General features: G+C 51.3%; 1 protein-coding gene across 1 annotated transcript in view; it reads left to right on the forward strand.

Annotated features, from left to right (window-relative positions):
- The window catches only part of LOC119965894 (genetic suppressor element 1-like), a 212,530-nt gene that overhangs the window by 131,401 nt on the left and 67,748 nt on the right, over positions 1 to 13,381 (forward strand).

Genomic DNA, 13,381 nt, shown 5'->3' on the forward strand with positions numbered 1-13,381 from the left:
CTAATGATGGCCGTGAAATCATTTTCAATTGTCATAAAAACTCATCTGGTTCGCTGATGCCCTTTAGGGAAGGAAACCTGCCACCCATACCTGGTCTAGCCTACAGGTGACTCCAGAACCTCAGCAATGTGGTGACTCTTAAAAGCCACTTAATTCAAGGACAATTGGGGATGGGCAATATATGCTGGTCTAGCCAGCGAAGCCCACCACCCATGAATGAATTTTTTAAAATCACATAGGATACACAGCTCACAGAAAGAGGCCATTCAGCCCAGTTAATCCATGCTGCCAAATCTGTAGTTCGGAAAATGCTTGAATCGATCATCAATGAAGAAATTGCGAGACATCTGGATAGGATTTGTCCTATTGGCCAGACGTAGCATGGGTTCATGAAAGGCAGGTTATGTTTAACTAACTTATTGAAATACTTTGAGGACATGGTGGATGTGGTGCATCTGGATTGCCAGAAGGCATTCGACAAGGTGCCGCACAAAAGGATGTTGCATAAAACAAGGGTGCACAGCATTATGGGTAATGTATTAGCATGGATAGAGGATTGGTTAACTAACAGAAAGCAAAGAGTGGGGATAAATGGGTGTTTTTCTGGTTGGCGATCAGTGGCTCATGGTGTGCCTCAGGGATCAGTTTTGGGACCGTAATTGTTTACAATTTACATAGATGATTTGGAATTGGGGACCAAGTGTTATGTGTTAAAGTTTGCAGATGACACTAAGATGAGTGCTAGAGTAAAGTGTGCAGATGGACACTGAAAGTCTGCAGATGGATTACAGATAGTTTAAGTGAGTGGGCAAGGGTCTGGGAGATGGAGTACAATGTTGGTAAATGCGAGGCCATGTGGTAGGAATAACAGCAAAATGGACTATTATTTAAATGGTAAAAAAAATTGCAGCATACTGCTGTGCAAGAGGGACCTGGGTGTCCTTGTGCATGAATCACACAAAGTTGGTTTACAGGTGCAACAGGTAATTAAGAAAGCAATTTGAATTTTGTTCTTCATTGCTGGAGGGATGGAGTTTAAAAATAGGGAGGTTATGTTGAAGTTGTATAGGGTGCTGATGAGGTCACACCTGGAGTACTGTGTCCAGTTTTGGAAAGGATGTGCTGGCACTAGAGGGGGTGCAGGGGAGATTTACTAGGTTCATTCCGGTTTTGAGAGGATTGGCTTATGAGGAGAGACTGAGTAGACTGGGACTATACTCATTGGAATTTAGATGAATGAGGGGGGATCTTATAGAAACATAAAATTATGAAGGGAATAGTTAAGATAGAAGCAGGGAGGTTGTTTCCACTGGCGGGTGAAACTAGAACAAGGGGCATAGCCTCAAAATAAGGGGGAGTAGATTTAGGACTGAGTCAAGGAGGAGCTTCTTCACCCAAAGGGTTGTAAATTTGTGGAATTCCATGCCCTGTGAAGCAGTTGAGGTTACCTCATTGAATGGTTTTAAGGAAAGATAGGTAGATTTTTGAACAGCAAAGGAATTAAGGGTTTTGTGAGCGGGCGGGTAAGTGGAGCTGAGCCCACAAAAAGATCATCCATGATCCTAGTGAACGGCGGGGCAGGCTCAAGGGGCCAGATGGCCTACCCCTGCTCCTAGTTCTTATGTTTATGCTGTGCTCAAATCTCCCGGGCGGAATTCTCCGCTCCCCACGTGGCGTGGGAGAATCGTGGGAGGGCCTCCCGACATTTTGTACGCCCCCCTGGCGCCTCCAGCGATTCCCCCCCCCCCCCCCCCCCCCCCGGCTCGGACAATCGCCGCTCGCCGTTTTACATGACGAACGGCGATTCTCCGAGCCCGATGGGCCGAGCGGCCGGCCCTTCACGCCCGTTTCACCACGGCAGCAACCACACCTGGTCGCTGCATTCGTGAAACGGGCGCCAGATGCCCGTTTGGGGGCATCTAGGGGCCCGATTTGGACGGGAGCACCACGACTGTGCTCGGGAGGAGACAGGCCCGCGATCGGTGCCCACTCTTTCCCCTCCGCCGCCCAGCAAGATCAAGCCGCCACGTCTTGCCGGGTGGCGGTGGTGAAAGACGGCACCGCGCATGTGCGGGTTCATGCCGTCTGCACGCTGATGGCATCCGCGCATGCGCAGGTTGGAACCGGCAACCGCGCATGCACGGATGACATCAGAAAAGCGCCGTTTCTGTGTCATTTCCGGCGCGGTGAGGTCGCGGCCGGGAACGACGGGGGCCCGCTCCTAGCCCCCTGGCTGGGGGTGAATTAGGTGCGGGGAGCGGGCCCTGAGGCCGTCGTGAACCTCGGCCGATTTCACAACGGTCATCCCGATTTTTATCAGGAGCGGAGAATACCGCCATCTTTTGTAATCAAACACTCTATTCTCTTCCCCCTTGTATGCTTACCGAACTTCCTCTTAAAATGGCTTCAACCTGTGGTAGCAAGTTCCACGTTCTCACCACTCCATGCTGTCTTTATTTCTATTCCTGATTCAGAGGACAGAAAGAGAGAGGCAAGGACCATCAATGATTGGCAATCGACTAAGCCCAAACTGAGCCCACTTCACATTTTTCAAGCCAGCACTGAACCTGCTCACCCCAGCAAACAAAATCCAGATTGTGAGACAGAATTCACAATAAATCATCCTGGTTTCTCATTTTGATCTTTTGACCTTGGAGTGCGTTGCATAACCAAGATGCATGATGTGACTCAATGAGTTCCAGATAGGATTCTTCTGTACGTTAGTGCGAGGTACAGCTATTTTATGCGCTGGCACTAATAGAGTGGTTGCTGATTTCTGCCCATGTTCCTATAGTTGTAGCTGGGAAAGGGCAAGTTTTTCACACGTGCCTATATTTACCAACTGTTTATTAAACACATGTTGAGCAGCAGTTAACAGACAATATGTATATTTACTCATGTTTATCTTCAAGTCTGGATGAGGTAGCGAAACCTGCTTTAAAGGTGGTTTTTACCAGGGAAAATAGGCAACTGACATGTTGAATAAAGTTGAGGGGGTCCATTTTTATTTCAAAGAGTGAATTCCAAACCCATAATAGAAATAAAAAATTCTGGAAAAACTCAGCAGGTCCGGCGAAGAGAGAAACAAAGGGTAATATTTGAGTCCGTATGAGTCTTCTTCAGAACTTAAGAGAGGGAGAATGTGGAGGATTGTTTACGGTATAAGAGCGGGGTGGAGCATCGCAGAAGGTCAGTGATGGGTGGGAGCTAGCAGAGATTGCAACGAAGATGTGTAGGACACAAGACAAAGAAAGTGTTAATGATAGTGTGAAAGACTATAGAAGGTGCTGACGGCGGCAATAAAGGTAAGAGCAGAATTCAAAACCTATGATCGATAATGAGGATACAGTCGGTGGATGAGATGGAGCTGGGGGCTGGGGGACAAATACTCTTCTCACATTGCACATTTCTGTGTTCTTTCATTCTCACCTTATCCTAATAGCTCACTGCTTCATCATTGAATTATAGTGCTACGTCCCTTTATGGTGCTATAGCCAACGGAGTCACAATTGTTCCTTTTGAGTTTGTGTAGTCAGACAGCTGGTTATGGAATTCCTTGGGGACAGATGCAATTAAACCACTGGCAAAACATGAAGTGGTGCAGAAAGATTGTAAACACAAGCAAACTGATTTATCAACGAAAGCCCAGGAGCTGCACAGTCTCAGTAACAATGCTCTTCGCAGGAGCACAATACTGTCAATTTAGGAATTAGCTAAATATATCCTCTAAACACGGCACATTTTGAAATCTGCTCATCAAATAGGGTAAAAGATATGACAAGTGTGGTTCTCCTCCAAAGAAATGTGTCCGTCCAGAGTCTAATTGGGCTGCTTTGTGAGCTCTTTGCCAGTAACTAATATGTTTGATTTGGGCTTTGTGTTGTTGTGACATTATGCAGTGTTTTGACAGAAATGAAGGTCAGGTCATTGGTAGATATCTCCATGACCTCAGCTGCAAGATACATGGTCACCAGCTGGCAGCACGGTGACTTGAGATCCAAGGTTCTGCAAGCTCCTTTCCAACTCCCCTTTCACCTATCTTCTCACTCCACCAGGCAACCCAGTTAAGATCCAGTATTTTGGCAATATATCATGTCCGGCATGGTGATCATTTTCATGACCAAATGCATCTTTTAAAAAAGAAACATGATTAAAATATGCAAAGGATTTGAAAAGTGGATGATTAGCCATTATATTCAATGCTGACTGGTTGCTGTGCATCGCTACTGATTAGCTGGTATGCATTACAACGACAATTTCACCTACCTTGGACGAATCCTTCAAATTAACTTTCATGATCAATACAAGTGCAGATTCTAACCTGCCAAAAGCACACATTGGGAAATATGCTGCACATCCTTTTACTTTCCAACCACTAATTGTGGGGCCACATGCCTAAACTTGTGATATGCAGTGCCAGTCAAAATGCTTTGTGCCCGCAGCTCTGCACCAAAGAATTGCTGTAGCTGTTGCTTATTCTCAATCGCGACAGCACCAAAATAGCAACATGAATTTTCCACTCTGTGAACTTTACAAATAGCTTTACAGTTTTCGGAGACTGAATTTCAAACTTATTGCTCTTCCTGTTCAGAATGTCGACTCTTCTTTTACTCATCAGCTAAATCATTCACAGTTATCTTTGCGTAACTAGATAGTTTTCCGACTCCGCACTGCTGCTGGAGAACTTCGCCCACCAGCAGCAAATATTGGAAATGCAGGCACGCACTGCTCCTGATTTTCAAACCTTTAATCCAAAGGGACAGGAAACCATAGCCAGAATTTGTAATGCAATCTCCCAGCTGGAGAGGTTCCCTGCAGTAGTAAGTTATGTAAAGTGACTTCCCGCAGGCCCAAAGGACACACCCACAAAATCAAGGACCTTGTTGAAATGGAACTGTAGATGGTCACAAAGAGTATATGAACTTACAGCTACGGGTCACGGGGTGATGCATACATGTGAGCGAAACCTATAATTTGTCAGATTGCTGGGCCATTTTTAAATGATAGAGGCATGAAACCAAAACTGAAATTACTCCTCTCCTGTAGCAGAGAGTAGAATGAGGGAAGCTATTTCAAGTGGAAACTGTTCTTTTTTGTATTTGTGTTTAATTCTGTTGACTCGTCCAATAGAATTGCTGTGCAGTCAGTTCCCAGCGAAAATGGACTTTCTATTTGATCGCAAGATTTGGTTCCCTTTCAATCACATTTGTCCATCCTGTTCTGCCTATCTGCAATAATATTTCCCATGAGAAAGTTCCAATTTATGTGCATATTAACTGCACAAGTAAAATGGGTACAAATTCCTTCGAATTATAAAATCTTACAGGACGGAAGGATTTTCTTAAAAGATATCTTTTATCCCACTGTCCTACTCCTTCCTCAGAACTCTGCACATCTTTTATCCTGGATTCATAGAATTTACAGTACAGAAGGAGGCCATTCGGCCCATTGTGTCTGCATCGGCCCTTACAAAGAGCACCTTACTCAAGCCCATGTATCTACCCTATCTCTGTAACCCAGCAACCCCCACTTAACCTTTTTGGACACCAAGGGCAATTTAGCGTGGCCAATCCACCTAACCCGCACATCTTTGGACTGTGGGAGGAAAGCAGAGCACCCGGAGGAAACCCACGCAGACACGGAAAGAACGTGCAGACTCCGCTCAGACAGTGACCCAGCCGGGAATCGAACTTGGGACCCTGGAACGGTGAAGCAATTGTGCTAACCACTATGCTACCATGCTGGCCATGGTGCACATCCTTTGATTTTCCAACCACTAATTGTGGGAACACCAGCCTAAACATGTGCTATGCAGTGCCAGTCAAATGCTTAGGTACATATCATATTCACATGTTACGATCCTGATTGATGTGATAACTGGACAGGAAGAACCCAGAATTAAATCCTGGCACAAACTGAACTTTCACTTTTTAAAAATAAAACATGGAGAAACAGAGTAACAGGACCACTAATTAATTTTAAAAACAAGAAAAAATCATTAAAGTAAACATTAAAAATTGGATAATACTATACTTCTTTACTCCCCTTTTATCTTGACAATTACACACAGATTTTAGGATTAACACAGTACATCTTAAACTGCGATGGTCTCATTAACACATAGGCTGGGATTCTCCGACCCTGCGCCGCTAGCTTCCCGATTCTCCGGCGCCGTTTTCGGGCGCCAGCGGAATTCCCGCTGTGCCGGTTGGGGGCATTGACAGCAGCCCCCCGGCGATTCTCTGGGCCCCGATGGGACAAGTCACCGACGAGTTTGGCCCAGTCCCGCCAGGGTGGATTACTCACCTCACACACAGCGGGACCTGGAAGGTACGGTGTGTGGGCTGTCCTGGGGGCAGATGGGGGGGGGGAGGGGGGAGCAGGGGATCCGACCCCGGGGAGGGCCCCCACAGTTGCCTGGCCTGCAAACGGGACCTACCGATCGACGGGCGGGCTGTTTCTGTGGGGGCCTACTTTACTCCGCGCTGGGCCCCTATAGTGTTCCACGATATTGCCCAGGGGAGGCGCGGAGAAAGGAACCCCCGCGCATGTGTGGAAATATGCGCTCTTGAACATGACCCATAGTTTTCCCCAAGTACTGCATCCCAAAATGGACATTTCTCCTTACATGCTACCTTGGCCTTGTTAAAGCACCGCTTGACGTTTGGCAGGTCTGCACCAATATCCTGGTAGAACGGATGGAATGACCCTCCCATATTCAATCACTGAAGTCTTCTGAAGCCCATTGAGTCCTCCTGACAGTTTCCTTTCCCACCTAGCATTGTTTCCTTTCCCACCTAGCATTGTATCACCAGCAATCCTGAACATATTATACTTGCTCCTTTCATCTAAGTCTTTGAGATGAGTGGTAAATTACTGAGTACCAAAAACTGATCATTGCACCACTCCACTAGGTAGATCCTACCATCACAAAAATAAGCAGGGCCGGGATTCTCCCCTACCCGGCGGGGCGGGGGGGTCCTGGCATAGCGGAGTGGCGCCAACCACTCCGACGTCGGGCCTCTGAAAGGATTTTTTAAAATAATTTTTATTGAAAAATTTTGAATTTATACAACAACGAACCATAATAAAATACCAAAAGGAGACTTCCAGTTGCGGCTATGCGGAGCTAAGCCACACATTCGGCAGCTCCTGCTATTTAGGGACTTTTGGGCCGTTTCGAGGGCCCCAAACGGAGCTGTTTCTACGCATCCCGGTGGGGGAAGGTGCCTGGAAGAACTTGCCCCACACTATATGGTGCTCACCTGGAGTGGGAAGAAGAAAAAGGCTGCAGTAACTCCCCCAAAAAAACGGGGGAAGAAAAACAAAATGGCGGCCGGCACTCCTGCTATTTAGGGACTTTTGGGCCGTTTTGAGGGCCCCAAACGGCGCTGTTTCTACACATCCTAGTGGGGGAAGGTGCCTGGAAGAACTTGCCCCACATTATCTGGTGAAAAAGGCTGCAGTAACGCCCCCCAAAAAACGGGTGAAAAAAAACAAAATGGCGGCCGGCGCTCCCGCTATTTAAGGGCTTTTGGGCCGTTTTGAGGGCCCCAAACAGTGCTGTTGCTACATATCCCGGTGGGGGAAGGTGCCTGGAAGAACTTGCCCCACACTAGATGGTGAAAAAGGCTGCAGAAACGCCCCAAAAAAAACGTGGGAAGAAAAACAAAATGGCGGCCGGCGCAACACCCGAGGACTGGTGGAAGTGGGCGCAGGAGCAACAGGCCTCGCTCCTACGTTGTTTTGCTGAGCTGAAGGCTGAGCTGCTGGACTCCATGAATGTAACTGCGACCAAGCTGCTTGGGACCCAGGCGGCACAGGAGGAGTCTATTCGGGAGTTGCAGCGGCAGGCCGTTGAAAGAGAGGAGGAGGCCGTGGTCCTCGTTGGGAAAGTGGAGTTGCACGAGGCACTTCATAAAAAGTGGCAGGACCGCTTGGAGGAGCTGGACGTTCGCACGAGGCGAAAGAATCTGAGGATCCTGGGCCTGGCGGAGGGGCTGGAGGGGTCGGATCTCCCGGCGTATGTGACCACGTTGTTGAGCTCGTTGATGGGAGCAGGGTCCTTCCATTTGCCCCTGGAGCTCGAGGGAGCGCACAGAGTGATGGCCAGGAGGCCCAAGGCAGATGAGCCCCCGAGGGCGGTGCTGGTGCGGTTCCACCGATTCAGTGACCGGGAGTGTGTGCTGCGCTGGGCCAAGAAAGAGAGGAGCAGTAAATGGGAGAATTCGGTAGTGAGGATCTACCAGGACTGGAGTGCGGAAGTGGCTAAGCGGCGGGCCAGGTTCAACCGGACGAAGGCGGTGCTTCATGCTAAGCAGGTCAGGTTTGGAATGCTGCAGCCTGCGCGCCTGTGGGTGACATACAAGGACCGGCACCATTACTTCGAGTTCCCGGAGGAGGCGTGGGCCTTTGTACAGGCGGAGAAGCTGGACTTGAACTAGGGCCTGGGGACATACTTTGGCCGGCGTTGTTTCCGCTGTGGCTGTTTTGTTCCAACTGTTTCAACTTTTTCAACTTCGAAATGTGTGTTATGTATGCTGGTTTTCTTTTTGCTCTGTTTACGGGTGGGTTTGTTTGTTGGGCATGGTTGTGGGGTAGGTGGGGAGTGTTGGGGGTTTGTGTTCTATATGTTCTCTTCTGTACGGGGCTGGGGATTGAGGGGAAACTGGATTTTGGGGAACTGCGTCAGAAGGATGGGGTGTGGCATTGTGAAAGCGCGGGCTTTCCTCTGGTTTCCCGCGCTGCGGGGCAGGGGGGTGGAGCTTGCGATGGGGGAAGGGCCTCTACGGGTCTTTTTTCCCGCGCTGCAATAATGCCAAGGAGGTGTGGCAAGAGGGGGATGACCCCAAGCCGGGAGGGGATAGGTTTTGGCGGGAGCTGCCGGGGTCAGCAGAAGTCAGCTGACTCACGGAAGTACCATGGAGGGTGCGTCGCGGCTAGGAGGGGTCCTAGCCTGGGGGGGGGAGGGGGGTGGGGGGGGATACCGGGTTGCTGCTGGAACGACTAGGAAGGAGCCGATGAGGGCCGGGGGGGAAGAGGAGAGGCGCTATCGCCATGGGGAACGGGTCGAGCGGGGTATGCTGGCCTGGGGCGAACATCTGCCAAGCTATGGCTAGTCGGCAGGGGAGGGGGGCGGGTTGCCCTCTGATCCGGCTGATTACCTGGAACGTGAGGGGGCTGAACGGGCCGGTTAAGAGAACCAGGGTGGTCTCCCATCTAAGGGGGTTGAAGGCGGACGTGGCTATGCTCCAGGAGACCCACCTGAAGGTGGCGGACCAGGTCCGTCTGAGGAAGGGGTGGGTGGGGCAGGTTTATCATTCAGGATTGGACGCAAAGAACCGGGGGGTGGCGATTCTAGTGGGGAAGAGGGTGGCGTTTGAGGCGGCTGAGGTGGTGTCGGACAAGGAGGGCAGATATATCATGGTGAGGGGTAGGCTGCAGGGAGAGAAGGTGGTGCTGGTGAACGTATATGCCCCGAATTGGGATGATGCTGGCTTCATGAGGCGCTTGTTGGGCCGCGTCCCGGACCTGGAGGCAGGGGGCCTGATCATGGGGGGAGATTTTAACACAGTGCTGGATCCCACACTGGACCGGTCCAGTTCAAGGACGGGTAGGAGACCGGCGGCGGCCAAAGTGCTGAGGGGATACATGGACCAGATGGGAGGGGTGGATCCCTGGAGGTTTGGGAGACCGAGAGCGCGGGAGTATTCCTTTTTCTCTCACGTCCATAGGGTTTATTCCCGGATAGACTTTTTTGTCCTGAGCAGGGGGTTGATCCCGAGGGTGCAGGATGCCGAGTATTCGGCCATAGCAATTTCGGACCATGCCCCGCACTGGATTGATCTGGAGATGGGGGAGGCGCGGGACCAGCGCCCGCTCTGGCGCCTGGATGTGGGGATGCTGGCGGAGGAGGAGGTGTGTAAGAGGGTTCGGAGAAGCATTGAGGGGTATCTGGTTACCAATGATACGGGGGAGGTCCAGGTGGGGATGGTCTGGGAGGCTCTGAAAGCAGTGATCCGGGGGGAGCTGATCTCCATCCGGGCCCACAGGGAAAGGAAGGAGAGGAAGGAGAGGGAGAGACTGGTGGGAGAGCTTCTGGAGGTGGACAGGAGATATGCGGAGGCACCGGAGGAAGGGTTGCTGGGAGAACGGCGCAGGTTGCAGGCCAATTTTGACTTGCTGACCACCAGAAAGGCGGAGACACAGTGGAGGAGGGCGCAGGGTGCGGTATATGAGTATGGAGAGAAGGCGAGCAGGATGTTGGCGCATCAGCTCCGTAGGCGAGATGCGGCTAGGGAAATTGGGGGAGTGAAGGATGGGGGTGGAAATGTAGTGCAGAAGGGGACAGAAGTAAACGGGGTCTTTAGGGACTTTTACGAGGGATTGTACCGGTCGGAACCTCCGAGGGGGAGAGAGGGGATGGAGAGCTTCATGAACAGGCTATGTTTCCCAAGGGTTCAAGAGAGGCTGGTTGAGGGGCTGGGGGCGCCGATAGAGTTGGAGGAGCTAGTCAGGGGGATCGGGCAAATGCAGTCAGGTAAGGCCCCGGGGCCGGACGGGTTCCCGGCAGAATTTTACAAAAAATATGCGGACCTGGTGGGTCCCCTGCTGGTGCGAACTTTCAATGAGGCGTGGGAGGGGGGGGCTTTGCCCCCGACGATGTCGCGGGCACTGATCTCTTTGATCCTAAAACGGGATAAGGACCCCTTGCAGTGCGGATCATATAGGCCTATTTCACTCCTTAACGTAGACGCTAAGTTGCTGGCGAAGATCCTGGCTACCAGGATAGAGGATTGTGTGCCAGAGGTAATTCATGAAGATCAGACAGGGTTTGTCAAGGGGCGGCAGCTCAACACGAATGTGCGGAGACTGCTCAATGTTATCATGATGCCGGCAGTGGAGGGGGAGGCGGAGATAGTGGTGGCGCTGGATGCAGAGAAGGCGTTTGATAGAGTTGAATGGGGGTACCTATGGGAGGTGCTGGAGAGGTTTGGATTTGGGGAGGGATTCATCAAATGGGTGAGGCTGCTTTACGCGGCGCCGATGGCGAGTGTAGTCACAAATGGAAGGAGATCGGAGTATTTTAGGCTTTATCGTGGGACCAGGCAGGGGTGTCCCCTGTCCCCCCTGCTCTTTGCACTGGCGATTGAACCGCTGGCCATGGCGTTGAGGGAGTCAGGGAAGTGGAGGGGTCTGGTGCGGGGGGGGGAGGAGCACCGGGTATCGCTGTATGCAGACGACCTGCTGTTATATGTGGCGGACCCAGAGGGGGGAATGCCGGGGGTGATGGAACTGTTAGCGGAATTTGGGGGCTTCTCGGGCTATAAGCTGAACTTAGGAAAGAGCGAGGTATTTGTAGTGCACCCGGGAGATCAGGAGGAGGGAATTGGGAGGCTCCCCTTCAGGCGGGCAGTGAAGAGTTTCAGGTACCTGGGGGTGCAGGTGGCCAGGAGTTGGGGGGCTCTTCATAAGCTTAACTTCACCAGACTAGTGGAACAGATGGAGGAGGAATTTAAAAGGTGGGACATGGTGCCGCTATCGCTGGCGGGCAGAGTGCAATCCGTCAAAATGACGGTTCTCCCGAGGTTCTTGTTCCTCTTCCAGTGCTTGCCCATCTTTATCCCTAGGGCCTTTTTTAAAAGAGTGACCAGCAGCATCATGGGATTTGTTTGGGCGCATGGCACCCCAAGGGTGAAGAGGGTCTTCTTGGAGCGGAGTAGGGATGGGGGGGGGCTGGCGTTGCCCAACCTCTCGGGGTATTACTGGGCGGCCAACGTGTCGATGGTGCGTAAGTGGGTGATGGAGGGGGAGGGGGCAGCATGGAAACGGATGGAGAGAGCGTCCTGTGGGGATACAAGCCTGGGGGCCCTGGTAACGGCGCCGTGGCCGCTCCCTCCCACGAGGTATACCACGAGTCCGGTGGTGGCGGCTACCCTCAAGATTTGGGGGCAGTGGAGGCGACATAGGGGAGAAGTGGGGGGCTCGATGGAGGCTCCGTTAAGGGGGAACCATAGGTTCGTCCCGGGGAACATGGATGGGGGATTTCAGGGATGGTATAGAGCGGGCATTAGACAGCTGAAGGACCTGTTTATCGACGGAAGGTTTGCGAGCCTGGGGGAGTTGGAAGAGAAATTTGGGCTCCCGCCGGGAAACATGTTTAGATATCTGCAGGTAAAGGCATTTGCTAGACGGCAGGTGGAGGGATTCCCTGCGCTCCCCGCGAAGGGGGTGAGTGACAGGGTGCTCTCGGGGGTCTGGGTCGGGGAGGGGAAGATATCCGATATCTACAAGCTTATGCAGGAGAAGGAAGAGGCGTCAGTAGAGGAGCTGAAAACGAAGTGGGAGGGGGAACTGGGGGAACAGATCGAAGACGGGACATGGGCTGATGCCCTGGAGAGGGTAAATTCTTCCTCCTCGTGTGCGCGGCTTAGCCTCATCCAATTCAAGGTGCTGCATAGGGCCCACATGACTGGGACGAGGATGAATAGGTTCTTTGGGGGTGAAGATAGGTGTGCCAGGTGCTCGGGGAGTCCAGCGAACCATGCCCATATGTTCTGGGCATGCCCGGCATTGGAGGAGTTCTGGAAGGGGGTGGCGAGGACGGTGTCAAGGGTGGTGGGATCCAGGGTCAAGCCAGGATGGGGACTCGCGATCTTTGGGGTTGGGGTAGAGCCGGGAGTGCAGGAGGCGAAAGAGGCCGGTGTGCTGGCCTTTGCGTCCCTAGTAGCCCGGCGAAGGATTTTGCTACAGTGGAAGGACGCGAGGCCCCCAAGCGTGGAGACCTGGATCAATGACATGGCGGGCTTTATTAAGCTTGAGAAGGTTAAATTCGCCCTGAGAGGATCGGTGCAAGGGTTCTTTAAACGGTGGCAACCTTTCCTCGACTTTCTGGCTCAACGATAGGGTACTGGGACAGTAGCAGCAGCAACCCGGGGGGGGGGGGGGGGGGGGTGGGGGGGGGGGGGGGGGCGTTGATTATGTTAGCTTATTTTATTTAAATTTGATTTATCTAATTTTAATTTATGGTTAAGTTCTCTTGTTTGGGGGGGGGGGGTGGGGGAATGTGATACATGTGATGTTACGGTATGGGGGGAATTGTGGGTGTTATGGGGCTGTTAGTTGCATATTACTGCTTTTTGCTATACTTTTTGTTATATTTTCTGCAAAAAATTCCAATAAAAAAATTAAAAAAAAAAAAAAAATAAAATACCAAAAATAACAATAATATTAGCAATCATAAACATTCGGCCCACCTCCATGAACAACACAGCATTTTAACAACAATGCAAATTAACACATTATTAAGTTACATAATAGAAACTACAATAAGGAACACCCCCCCCCCCCCCCCCCACCCCACCGGTTGCTGCTGCTCTTG

This window comes from Scyliorhinus canicula, chromosome 5 (assembly GCF_902713615.1).
Source record: "Scyliorhinus canicula chromosome 5, sScyCan1.1, whole genome shotgun sequence".
Taxonomy (NCBI): Eukaryota; Metazoa; Chordata; class Chondrichthyes; order Carcharhiniformes; family Scyliorhinidae; genus Scyliorhinus; species Scyliorhinus canicula.